This window comes from Odocoileus virginianus, unplaced genomic scaffold (genome assembly GCF_023699985.2).
Source record: "Odocoileus virginianus isolate 20LAN1187 ecotype Illinois unplaced genomic scaffold, Ovbor_1.2 Unplaced_Scaffold_8, whole genome shotgun sequence".
NCBI lineage: Eukaryota > Metazoa > Chordata > Mammalia > Artiodactyla > Cervidae > Odocoileus > Odocoileus virginianus.
Genome location: NW_027224270.1, coordinates 2119463 through 2133855, shown reverse-complemented (window position 1 = coordinate 2133855; position 14393 = coordinate 2119463).

Here is a 14393-nt window from a genome sequence, read left to right as displayed (position 1 = left end):
AATGCACAACTGGAGACTCACGCAATGTTCCAGCTCCCCACACCTACGTAAACACAAGAAGCTCCATCCATTTATAAAACCTCGAATGTACCAAGTAATCTTTCTGTGTCTTTTCACTTTGGTTACCTTTGCTTTGTCTGTCCTTAGTTCATCTTTCTGGCACGCTGCTACTCTTTCTTTAACATACATTTAAAGTCTATGATTCATCAAGCTAAGGATGACAATTGTAATATAAATATTATGCATTAATGGATAGTTGTCATTCTTTAAAATTCTGTTATCACTACTATACTTAACATGCTCTCTTGCACATTAGAGTTTGCTGTTCTTGAATATTGAGGATCATACCTTAGATATCTTTGTAAGCTTACCGGTCATCATGATGGCTACACAAGTAATCATATCACAAAATTTGCTGAATAACTGGTTCAACAAAAGTAGGATGGATGCATTTTCAGGTCTATTTTTGTAACAACCACTATGGTACAAGTCTTAGCTTAGAGAAGGCAGTGGGGCAAGTGATGCAGCTGTTTAACTGTCTGCTTGGCTTTTGTCTTGCGTAGTGATTTGTTTTACAGTGTCCTTTTTATCTAGAAGAATAGGTGTGTCTCCTGCATTAACAGGCAGATTCTTTACCACTGAGCTACCAGGGAAGCCCTTAAACTATAGATAGTGGGATTAAAAAATAGCAGTGAATACATATTAGTGAAGATAAAATCAAGACAGGAAATGTTCCAGGGATACAGTTAATTAAGCAATCCATATCACAGAGATGCTGTATATTTGATAGGAAGTGAGATACAAAAACGGTTCTGAGCTCCCCTCTAAAAACACAACACAAAACAAAGAGAAACAAGCCTGGTAGCAAATCTTATAGTGTTTGTGGGTTCAACACATACTGACAAGACCACTTTCATTTGGCTTTTAGATAGTGTCATACTTGAAGATGTTTCTACCTTGAGTCTTACCAAGTAAGACAACAAGTGATATGATGGGAAAATTTTCAACTGAACACAATGGTAAAAGAATTGATTTTGTTGCTTTTTATTATTCCTCCAAATAACTAGATAGAATGAAGAATTATTTTTAAGTAGCTAAAGCAATGTGTTATAGGTATAGCTCTATAATGCTATTGCTGGATGCAAAATAAAATCTAGTATACCTGGAAGAGTGTATAAATTATACATTATTTTAGCAATCACTCAATGATATTATGGCTCACAGACAAACAGAGAGTAAACCTTGTCCATTAAGGTTGATTCACACATTGTATTGGTCTTCCTGTGTGGCTAGGCTGGGCAAGAAACCACCTGCAATGCGGGAGACCTGGCTTCGACCCCTGGGTTGGGAAGATCCCCTGGAGGAGAGGATGGCTACCCAGTCCCATATTCTGGCCCAGAGAATTCCAGGGACTGTATAGTCCATGGGGTCCCAAAGAGTTGGACACGACTGAGTGACTTTCACTTTCACTTTCACACATTGTATTATCAATGGAAAAGAATATAAAATGGATATGCTTTTGTCAAAAATCAGACATGTACTTATTTAATTTATGCTAAGATACATGTCTGACTGCATGGTCATCCCATCATCGCATGGACATTGGCCCAGGTTTAAACTAGATTCTGGGACTATTTTAACATGTCGGAGAATGGCTGCCATTAGTCTTCTGATTTTTATCCCAGAAACAGTTAAGATAATTTCAACTGTTAAACTTTCAAAGGCAAACTTAGAAAACACTATCCAATCATAAATAATTGAAAATGAAATAGCTAACTTTATTTATTATAGCTTCTTGGTGATTCTTTCAAGTTGATTTAGATTTAAAATATACTTTTCATTTCTAATTCAGACCTGTCATATTAAGTTATTGGATATATACCTACTACTTGTTAGAAGCTACCCACCCCAAATACTAATATTTGACTTTCCTGTACCTGGTTTTAGAGCTGTTTCATATTTTTTTTTTGCAGTAATTAAGTGGTAAAAACTAATATGAGGTTATTTCTACCTAGTTCAAATAATAAATCCATGTCATTAATGTGTAGGATCTTATTATATTCTCTGTAGCAGGTGGTGGGGAGACAGAGCATCAGAAAGTATTATTAAGCCAATAAGGTGCCAGTTAAAGGTAAAGGCGAGTCCAGTATAACATTGCTGACTGAGTGTGGGCATTTGCCCGCCATCTATTAAGATTCTTACAACAAGAGATGCAGATTGGGGGTGGGGGGGGAGAACCCTATAGCAATTGTTCCAGGAAAAATTTGTAATTATGACCAATTTCCTGCTCCTCCTTGCCAAAAAACTTGGGAATGAATACTGATCCTTATGAAACACTTGGGGGCCAAGTGGCAGACTTTTAGGGGAAATTTTCTTTAAATTTCTAACTGAGAACTTAAGACCCAGACTACCAAGGAGAAATCCCAAGTAGTTTTACAAAATGAAGGAAAGGATGATCTATTTATTAATAAACATGATCAAATTGCTCCCCATCCCCCCAAAAAGAACTTCTCTAAGAACCCAGGTGGCTCAGATTTATAGGAGCTGTTTTAAAAAATAAAATATTTCTTCTTGTTTACAAAAGCTACTTGCAGAAGTTCAGCTTTGTCAACTAGTAGGATAGATGAGTTTCCTTTATTTATTTAAACAAAAAAAGTGGTATATATTGCAGAACACTTGTAATTGCATGGAATTTGTAAATTCATGGGGTATGAAACCTGCACTTATTTGACTATATGAGGCTAAGTATTGCACATTCCAAAAGAGAGTCCTTGGTTTAAGGTGCAATATGATGAGTGGTATTCTCCAGCAGTATGTAATAATAATCATTGCTTATGAAGACTATCTTCTGTTCTAATTTGTTTCTGTTGTTCAGCCTCAAAGTTGTGTCCGACTCTTTGCAACCCCAGGGACTGCAGCATGCCAGCTTTGCTGTCCCTAACCATCTCCTGGAGTTTGCCCAAGTTCATGTCCATTAAATCTGTGATGCCATCCAACATCTCATCCTCTGTCACCCTCTTCTTTCTGCCTTCAATCTTTCCCAGCATCAGTATCTTTTCCAATGAGCCAGCTGTTTGCTGACTCTTTCAGCAGATGGTGAAAAATATCAGAGCAGAGGATATTAACAAATAAGACATGTCAACAAATCTGAAAGGAAATATTTGGAAACAAGTTGATGGATGATATATATTCTAATATCTATCTAAGTTGTATTTAGGAGGTAGGAGCTGATTGTATTAGTGGAAGTCTCGCAGAGCTGGAGCTGAGAGTTAGCAAGTCATAGGAGTGGGAGGAAGGAGGAGCTGAAACTAGGAGAATTATTCTGAGTCTGTCTGTGGAATAGAGAAAAGCCACATCAGCTACACAGAATAATATCTGTATTCTTTGTTAAAAGTATTTTAAATCATTATAAGATAAACATAGCATAAAATTTACCATTTTAAGTGTACAGTTCAGTGATATTAAGCAATTCACATTTCTCTGCAAATATCACCACTCTCCACCTCCAGAACTCTTCAGCCTTCAGCACTGAAACTCCGTGCCCACTGAACAGACTCTCCCCATTCCTCCCTCACCTCAGCTCCTGGTGGCCACATTCTGATCTACGTATGTTTGCCTTTGAGTACTGTAGGCACTCCTGTGAGTCGAACCAGGTATTATTTGTGTGTGTGTAACTTTGGCTTTTTTTTGCTTAAAATCATGTCTTGAAGGTTCACTTCTGTTGCAGTGTATATTATAATTTCCTTCCTTTTTAAGGCAAAACAATATTCAGTTCAGTCACTCAGTCGTGTCCAACTCTTTGTGACCCCATTGACTGCAGCATGCCAGGCCTCCCTGTCCATCACCAACTCCCGTAATTTACTCTAACTCATGTCTATTGGGTCAGCAAGGCCATCTAACCATCTCATCCTGTCATCCCCCCCTCCTCCCTCCTTCAATCTTTCGCAACAACAGGATTTCTTCAAATGAATCACTGCTTCACATCAGGTGGCCAAAGTAATGGAGTTTCAGCTTTGACATCAGTCCTTCCAGTGAATATTCAGGACTGATTTCCTTTAGGATGGACTGGTTGGATCTCCTTGCAGTCCAAGGGATTCTCAAGAGTCTTCTCCAACACCACAATTCAAAAGCATCAATTCTTCAGCACTCAGCTTTCTTTATAGTCCAACACTCACATCCATACATGACTACTGGAAAAAACATAGCTTTGACTAGATGGACCTTTGGCTCAGCAAAGTAATGTCTCTGCTTTTTAATATGCTGTCTAGGTTGGTCATAACTTTTCTTCCAAGGAAGCAAGTGTCTTTTAATTTCATGGCTGCAATCACCATCTGCAGTGATTTTGGAGCCCCAAAAATAAAGTCTGTCACTGTTTCCATTGTTTCCCCATCTATTTGCCATGAAGTGATGGGACCAGATGCCATGATCTTAGTTTTCTGAATGTTGAGCTTTAAGCCAACTTTTTCACTCTTCTCTTTCACTTTCATCAAGAGGCTCTTTAGTTCTTCACTTTCTGCCATAAGGGTGGTGTCATCTGCATATATCTGACGCTATTGATATTTCTCCTGGGAATCTTGATTCCAGCTTGTGATTCATCCAGCCCAGCATTTCCCATGATGTACTCTGCATATAAGTTAAATAAGCAGGGTGACAATATACAGCCTTGACATACTCCTTTTCCTATTTGGAGCCAGTCTGTTATCCCATGTCCAGTTCTAACTGTTGCTTCCGAACTGCATACAGGTTTCTCAAGAGGCAGGTCAGGTAGTCTGGTATTCCCATCTCTTTCAGAATTTTCCACAGTTTATTGTGATCCACACAGTCAAAGGCTTTGGCATAGTTAATAAAGCAGAAAGAGATGTTTTCCTGAAACTCTCTTGCTTTTTCCATGATCCAGCAGATGTTGGCAATTTGACCTCTGGTTCCTCTGCCTTTTCTAAAACAAGCTTGAACGTCTGGAATTTCATGGTTCATGTATTGCTGAAGCCTGTCTTGGAGAATTTTGAGCATTACCCTACTAGCATGTGAGATGATTGCAGTTGTGTGGTAGTTTGAGCATTCTTTGGGATTGCCTTTCTTTGGGATTGGAATGAAAACTGACCTTTCCCAGTCCTGTGACCACTGCTGAGTTTTCCCAAATTGCTGGCATATTGAGTGCAGCACTTTCACAGCATCATCTTTCAGGATTTGAAATAACTCAAATGGAATTCCATCACCTCCACTAGCTTTGTTCATAGTGATGCTTTGTGTGGCCCACTTGACTTCGCATTCTAGGATGTCTGACTCTAGGTGAGTGATCACACCATTGTGGTTATCTGGGTTATGAAGATCTTTTTTGTACAGTTCTTCCATGTATTCTTGCCCCCTCTTCCTAATATCATCTGCTTCTGTTCAGTCCATACCATTTCTGTCCTTTATTGAACCCATCTCTGCATGAAATCTTCCCCTGGCATCTCTAATTTTCTTGAAGAGATCTCTAGTCTTTCCCATTCTGTTGTTTTCCTCTATATCTTTGCATTGATCACTGAGGAAGGCTTTCTTATCTCTCCCTGCTATTCTTTGGAACTCTGCATTCAAGTGGGAATATCTTTCCTTTTCTCCTTTGCTTTTCACTTCTCTTCTTTTCACAGCTATTTGTAAGGCCTCCTCAGACAGCCATTTTGCTTTTTTGCATTTCTTTTTCTTGGGGATGGTCTTGATCCCTGTCTCCTGTACAATGTCACAAACCTCCATCCATAGTTCATCAGGCACTCTGTCTATCAGATCTAGTCCCTTAAATCTATTTCTCACTTCCACTGTATAGTTGTAAGGGATTTGATTTAGGTCATACCTGAATGATATAGTGGTTTTCTCTACTTTCTTCAATTTAAGTCTGAGTTTGGCAAGAAGGAGTTCATGATCTGAGCCACAGTCAGCTCCCGGTCTTGTTTTTGCTGATTCTATAGAGCTTCTCCATCTTTGATTGCAAAGAATATAATCAGTCTGATTTCGGTGTTGACCATCTGGTGATGTCCATGTGTAGAGTCTTCTCTTGTGTTGTTGGAAGAGGGTGTTTGCTATGACCAGTGCGTTCTCTTGGCAAAACTCTATTAACCTTTGCCCTGCTTCATTCTGTACTCCAAGGCCAAATTTGCCTGTTACTCCAGGTGTTTCTTGACTTCCTACTTTTGCATTCCAGTCCCCTATAATGAAAAGGATATCTTTTTTTTTTGGGTTTTTGTTCTAGAAGGTCTTGTAAGTCTTCACAGAACTGGTAAACTTCAGCTTCTTCAGCATTACTGGTTGTGGCATAGACTTGGATTACCGTGATATTGAATGGTTTGCCTTGAAAATGAACAGAGATCATTCTGTCATTTTTGAGATTGCATCCAAGTACTGCATTTTGGAATCTTTTGTTGACTATGATGGCTACTCCATTTCTTCTAAGGGATTCTTGCCCGCAGTTGTAGATATAACGCTCATCTGAGTTAAATTCACCTTTTCCAGTCCATTTTCCTTGCTGATTCCTAAAATGTTGATGTTCACTCTTGCCACCTCCTATTTGACCACTTCCTTTTGCCTTGATTCATGGACCTAACATTCCAGGTTCCTATGCAATATTGCTCTTTACAGCATTGGACTTTGCTTCCATCACCAGTCACATCCACAACTGGGTGTTGTTTTTGCTTTGGCTCCATCTCTTCATTCTTTCTGGAGTTATTTCTCCACTCTTCTCCAGTAGCATATTGGGGCACCTACTGACCTGGGGAGTTCATCTTTCAGTGTCCTATCTTTTTGCCAATTCGTGCTGTTCATGGGGTTCTAAAGGCAAGAATCCTGACATGGATCCATGTGATTAGTTGGGTTATGATATGGACCACATAGTTAGACATGGACCACAGCCTGTCTAACTTAATGAAACTATGAGCCATGCCATGTAGGGCCACCCAAGACAGACAGGTCATGGTGGAGATTTCTGACAAAATGTGGCCCACTGGAGAAGGGAATGGCAAACCACTTCAGGATTCTTGCCTTGAGAACACCATGAACAGTATGAAAACAATACTGCATTGTGTGTATATATATATGTAAATATATATATAATTTATATATATACATGCATACATTGTTCATTCATTTATCTGTCCTTGCATTTTTGGGTAGCTTCCATCTTTTGGCTATTGTGAATGATTCTGCTTTGATCATGGGTATACAAGTATCCATTTGAGATCCTGCTCTCAATCCTTTGGGGAACATACCAAGAAGTGGAATTGATGCATAATATGGTAATTCTATTCTTAACTTTTTGAGGAAACACCGTACTGTTTTCTACACTTGCACCATTTCATATATCTACCAGCATTTCAAAGGTGTTTCACTTTCTCTGCAACCTTGCTCACAGTTGTTATTTTCTGGTTTTATTTTTATATTTTGATAGTAGCCATCCCAAAGGGTGTAAGGTAGTATTTCATTATGGTTTTGATTTGCATTTGAAATAGATGGGGAAACAGTGGAAGTAGTGAGAGACTTTATTTTGGGGGGGCTCCAAAATTACTGCAGATGGTGACTGCAGTCATGAAATTAAAAGACGCTTACTCCTTGGAAGGAAAGTTATGACCAACCTAGATAGCATATTGAAAAGCAGAGACATTACTTTGCTGACAAAGGTCTATCTAGTCAAGGCTATGGCTTTCCAGTGGTCATGTATGGATGTGAGAGTTGGACAGTGAAGAAAGCTGAGCACCGAAAAACTTGATGCTTTTGAACTATGGTGTTGGAGAAGACTCTTGAGAGTCCCTTGGACTTTAAGGAGATCCAACCAGTCCATCCTAAAGGAGATCAGTCCTGGGTGTTCATTGGAAGGACTGATGCTGAAGCTGAAACTCCAATACTTTGGCCACCTCGTGCGAAGAGTTGACTTATTGGAAAAGACCCTGATGCTGGGAGGGATTGGGGGCAGGAGGAGAAGGGGACAACAGAGGATGAGATGGCTGGATGGCATCACCGACTCGATGGGCATGAGTTTGGGTGAACTCTGGGAGTTGGTGATGGACAGGGAGGCCTGGCGTGCTGCGATTCTTGGGGTCACAAAGAGTCGGGCAAGACTGTGCGACTGAACTTACTGAAAGATTAGGAATATCAAGGAATTTCTATGTGCTTATTGGTCACTTATGTATTTTCTTTGGAGAAATGTCTATTAAAGTTATTTCCTCATTTTTTACTTGGGGTTTTTATTGTTGTTGAGTTATAAGAGGTTTTCTTTTAATGTTTCCAAATAGTAAACCTTTATCAGACATTTGATTTGCAAATGTGTTCTCCCATTCTGTGAGTTGCTGTTTTATTCTGTTAACTTTGCCCTTTGATGCAAAGAAGTTTTTAATTTTGATTTAGTCCAGTTTATCTAGTTTTTTTCTTTTAATGCCTGCACTTTGGTATTATATCCAAGAAATCATTTTAAAACTGCATTATTCATTTTTAATGGTTAAGCAAAGAACAGATGTTCACAATTTAAATTGTTCCAGACAATAGCAAAGAGAAAGCACTTCCAAACTGCTTACATGAGGTCTGAATAATCCTGATACCAAAATAGGAAAAAAAAAAAACATTACAAAAAAGGAAAATTATAGGTCTATTTCACTTATTATTAGCAATACAAAGAAAGTATTTGCAAACAAAAATGCAATAGTGATTAAAATGGATGTACATTCCAGCCAACTTGGGTTTATCCCAGTGTGTCAGATGGCTTAATGTTAGGAAAATCTGTAAATATAAATAACCTCTTAATAGATGAAAATAAAACAAATTAATGGAATCAATTAAAAAAATTCAGAGGAAACATTAGATCATACCACTTCAGTCCAGTCACTCAGTCACATCCGACTCTTTGCAACCCCATTGACTGCAGCATGCCAGGCTTCCCAGTCTATCACCATCTCCCAGAGCATGCTCAAACTCAAGTCCATCGAGTCAGTGATGTCATCCAACCAATTCATCTGCTGTTGTCCCCTTCTCTTCCTGCCTTCAATCTTTCCCAGCATCAGGGTCTCTTCCAAGGAGTCAGTTCTTCCCATCAGGTGGAAAATGTATTGGAGTTTCAACTTCAGCATCAGTCCTTCCAATGAATATTCAATACTGATTTTCCTTTAAGATTGACTGGTTTGATTTCCTTGAAGTCTAAAGGGACTCTTAAGAATCTTCTCCAACACCACAGTTCAAAAGCATCAATTCTTCGGCACTCAACTTTCTTTATGGTCCAGCTCTCACATTCATACATGACTACTGGAAATACCATAGCTTTGACTAGATGGACTTTGTTGACAAAGTAATGTCTCTGCTTTTTAATATGCTGTCGAGGTTGGTTATAGCTTTTCTTCCAAGGAGCATGTGTTTGCTAATTTCATCGCTGCAGTCACCATCTGCAGTCATTTTGGAGCCCAAGAAAATAAAGTCTGTCACTATTTCCATTGTTTCCCCATCTATTTGCAGTAAAGTTATGGGACAGGATGCCATGATCTTCATTTTTTGAATGTTCAGCTTTAAGCCAGCTTTTTCACTCTCCCCTTTCACTTTCATCAAGAACTCTTTAGTTCCTCTGTTGTCTTTCATAAAGGTGGTGTCATCTTCATATCTGAGGTTATATGAATAACCTCCCAGCAATCTTGATTCAAGCTTGAGCTTCATCCTCCCAGCATTTCACATGATGTATTGTGTGTATAAGTTAAATAAGCAGGGTGACAATATACAGCCTTGATGTACTCCTTTCCCAATTTGGAACCAGTCCATTTTTCCATGTCCAGTTCTAACTGTTGCTTCTTGACCTGCCTACAGATTTCTCAGGAGGCAGGTTAGGTGATCTGGTATTCCCATCTCTTTAAGAATTTTCCATAGTTTATTGTGATCCACACAGTCAAAGGCTTTGGTATAGTCAATAGAGCAGAAGTAGATGTCAGTGACTACAGCCATGAAATAAAAAGACACTTACTACTTGGAAGGAAAGTTATGACCAACCTAGACAACATATTAAAAAGCAGAGACATTACTTTGCCAACAAAGGTCTGTATAGTCAAGGCTATGGTTTTTCCAGTAGTCATGTATGGATGTGAGAGTTGGACTATAAAGAAAGCTGAGTGCCGAAGAATTGATGCTTTTGAACTGTGGTGCTGGAGAAGACTCTTGAGAGTCCCTTGGATTGCAAGGAGATCCAACCAGTCCATCCTAAAACAAATCAGTCCTGAATATTCATTGGAAGGACTGATGTTGAAGGTGAAACTCCAATACTCTGGCCACCTGATGTGAGGAACTGACTGATTGGAAAAAATCCTGATGCTGGGAAAGATTGAAGGCGGGAGGAGAAAGAGATGACAGAGGATGAGATGGTTGAATGGCATCACTGACTCAATGGACATGAGTTTGAGTAAACTCCAGGAGTTGGTGATGGACAGGGAGGCCTGGCATGCTGCAGTCCATGGGGTCGCAAAGAGTCGGACACCACTGAGTGACTGAACTGAACTGAACTAAGATGTTTTTCTCGAACTCCCTTGCTTTTTGTATGACCAAATGGATGCTAGCAATTTGATCTCTGGTTCTACTGCCTTTTCTAAATGCAGCTTGAATATATGGGAGTTCTCAATTCATGCACTGTTGAAGCCTCACTTGGAGAATTTTGAGCATTACTTTGCTAGCTTGTGAGATGAGTGCAATTATGTGGTAGTTTGAACATTCTTTGGCATTGCCTATCTTTAAGATTGGAATGGAAACTGATCTTTTCCAGTCCTGTGGCCACTGCTGAGTTTTCCAAATTTGCAGGCATATTGAGTGCAGCACTTTCACAGCATCATCTTTTAGGATTTGAAACAGCTCAGCTGAAATTCTATCACCTCCACTAGCTTTGTCAGTAGTGATGCTTCCTAAGACCTGCTTGACTTTGCAATCCAGGATGTCTGGCTCTAGGTGAGTGATCACACCATAATGGTTATCTGGGTCATGAAGATCTTTTTTGTATACTTCTATACGGCAGAGGGTGAGATGGCTGGATGGCATCACCAACTTGATGGACATGAGTTTGGGTAAACTCCGGGAGTTGGTGATGGACAGGGAGGCCTGGCATGCTGTGATTCATGGGATCGCAAAGAGTCGGACACGACTGAGTGACTGAACTGAACTGAACTGATACCAAGAGTATCAGAGAAGCCAATGGCAACCCACTCCAGTATTCTAGCCTGGAAATTCCCATGGACGGAGGAGCCTGGTGGGCTGTAGTCCATGGGGTCACTACGAGTCAGACACGACTGAGCGACTTCACTTTCACTTTTCACTTTTATGCATTGGAGAAGGAAATGACAGCCCACTCCAGTGTTCTTGCCTGGAGAATCCCAGAGACGGGGGAGCCTGGTGGGCTGCCGTCTATGGGGTCACACAGAGTTGGACACGACTGAAGTGACTTAGCAGCAGCAGCATCATACTAAGAGTATAGTTCTTTCTTTAATAATTCTTTTTTATTATTTTTTTCATGTTAAACCATTAACATTAAACCAAGAATATATATATATTCTTGCCACCTCATCTTAGTCTCTTCTGCTTCTGTTAGGTCCATACCATTTCTGTCCTTTATTGTGCCCATTTGTGCATGAAATGTTCCCTTGGCGTCTCTAATTTTCTTGAAGAGATCTCTAGTCTTTCCTGTTTTTTCCTCTGTCTTTGCACTGATCACTGGGGAAGCCTTTTTATCCCTCCTTTCTATTTTATGGAACTCTGCATTCAGATGGGTATATCTTTCCTTTTCACCTTTGCCTTTAGCTTCTCTTCTTTTCTCAGTTATTTATAAGACCTCCTCAGACAACCATTTTGCCTTTTGCATTTCTTTTTCTTGGGGATGGTCTTGATCACTGCCTCCTGTACAATGTTATGAACCTCTGTCCATAGTTCTTCAGGCACTCTGTCTATCAGATCTAATCCCTTGAATCTGTTTGTCACTTCCACTGTATAATCATAAGGGATTTGATTTAGGTCATACCTGAATGGTCTAGTGATTTTCCCTACTTTCTTCAATTTAAGTCTGAATTTTGCAATAAGGAGTTCATGATCTGAGCCACAGTCAGCTCCCAATCTTGTTTTTGCTGACTGTATAGAGCTTCTCCATCTTTGGCTGCAAAGAATATAACCAGTCTGATTTCAGTGTTGACAGTCAGGTGATGTCCATGTGTAGTGCATTCTCTAGTGTTGTTGGAAGAGGGTGTTTGTAATTGCCAGTGCATTCTCTTGGCAAAGCTCTGTTAACCTTTGCCCTGTTTCATTTTTATGCCAAGGCCAAACTTGACTGTTACTCTACATATCTCCTCATTTCCTATTTTTGCATTCCAGTCTCCCAGGATGAAAAGGATATGTTCTTTTTTTTAGTGTTAGTTCTAGAAGGTCTTGTAGGTCTTCATAGAACTGTTCATCTTCTTCAGCATTAGTGGTTGGGGCATAGACTTGGATTGCTGTGATGTTGAATGGTTTGCATTGGAAACATACTTCAGCTTCTTTGGCATTAGCAGTTGGGGCATAGACTTGGATTGCTGTGATAAAGAATGGTTTGCCTTGGAAACCAACAGAGATCATTCTGTCGTTTTTGAGATTTCACAAAAGTTCAGCATTTAGGACTCTTTTTGACCTTGTGGGCTACTCCATGACTTTTAAGGGATTCTTGTCCACAGTAGTAGATATAATGGTCATCTGAGTTAAATTTGCCCATTTCAGTCCATTTTAGTTCACTGATTCCTAAAATGTCAATATTCACTCTTGCCATCTCCTGTTTGACCACTTCCAATTTGCCTTGATTCATGTACCTAAGGTTCCAGGTTTCTATGCAATATTGCTCTTTATAGCATCGAACTTTACTTCCATCACCAGTCACACCCACAACTGGGTGTTGCTTTTTGCTTTCACTCTGTCTCTTCATTCTTTCTGGAGTTATTTCTCCACTCTTCTCCAGTAGCATATTGGGCACCTACTGACCTGGGAAGTTCATCTTTCAGTGTCATATCTTTTTGCCTTTCCATACTGTTCATGGGGTTCTCAAGGCACGAATCCTAAAGTGGCTTGCCATTCCCTTTTCTGGTGGACCATGTTTTGTCAGAAATCTCCACTATGAGGAGTCTGTCTTGGGTGGCCCTACATGGCATGGCTTATAGTTTCATTAAGTTAGACAAGGCTGTGGTCCATGTGATCAGTTTGATTAGTTTTCTGCGATTGTGGTTTTCAGTCGGTCTACTCTTTGATGGATAAGGTGAAGAGACTTATGGAAACTTCCTGATGGGAGAGACTGACTGTGGGGAAACTGGGTTTTGTTCTGATGAGTGTGGTCATGCTCAGTAAATCTTTAGTCCAATTTTCTGTTGATGGGTGGGGCTGTGTTCCCTTCCTCGTGTTTGGCCTGAGGCTAAACTTTGGTAGGGGTGATTAGAATAATGGCAACCTCCTTCAAAGGGACTTGTGTACACACTGTTGTATTCAGTGTCCCTGACCACGCGCAGGACACTGTCAACCCATGCTTCCACTGGAGACTCCTGGACACTCAAAGGCAAATCTGGCTTTGATAATATACTGATTCATTACTTAAAACTCTTTGTAAATGATAATTCAGCCTGATAAACATTATATAATACCCAAAGCAAAAGAAAGCTGAGTGCCGAAGAATTGATGGTTTTGAATTGTGGTCTTGGAGAAGACTCTTGAGAGTCCCTTGGACTGCAAGGAGATCCAGCCAGCCCACCCTAAAGGAATTCAATCCTGAGTATTCATTGGAATGACTGATGATGAAGCTGAAATTCCAATACTTTTGCCACCTGATGCAAAGAACTGACTCATTTGAAAAGACCCTGATGCTGGGAAAGATTGAAGGTGGGAGGAGAAGGAGATGACAGAGAATGAGATGGTTGGATGGCATCACCGACTCAATGGGCATGAGTTTGAGTAAACTCCGGGAGTTGGTGATGGACAGGGAGGCCTGGCGTGCTGCAATCCATGGGGTCACAAAGGGTCGGACAAGACTGAGCAACTGAATTGAAATGAACTGAAAGCAAAAGAAGTATTGTTGTTGTTCAGTCTGCTCAGTTGTTTCCAACTCTTTGTGACCCCATGGACTGCAGCAGGCCAGGCTTCCCTGTTTTTCATCATCTCCTGGAGTTTGCTCAAACTCATGTCCATTGAGTCGGTGATGCCACCCAACCATCTCATCCTCTGTCATCCCCTTCTCCTCTTGCCTTCAATCTTTCCCAGCATCAGGTTCTTTTCCAATGAGTCAGCTCTTCTCATCAGGTGGCCAAAGTATTGGAGTTTCAGCTCCAGCATCAGTCCTTCCAGTGAACATTCAGGACTGATTTCCTTTAAAATGGGCTGGTTGGACCTTCTTGCAGTCCAAGGGACTCTCAAGA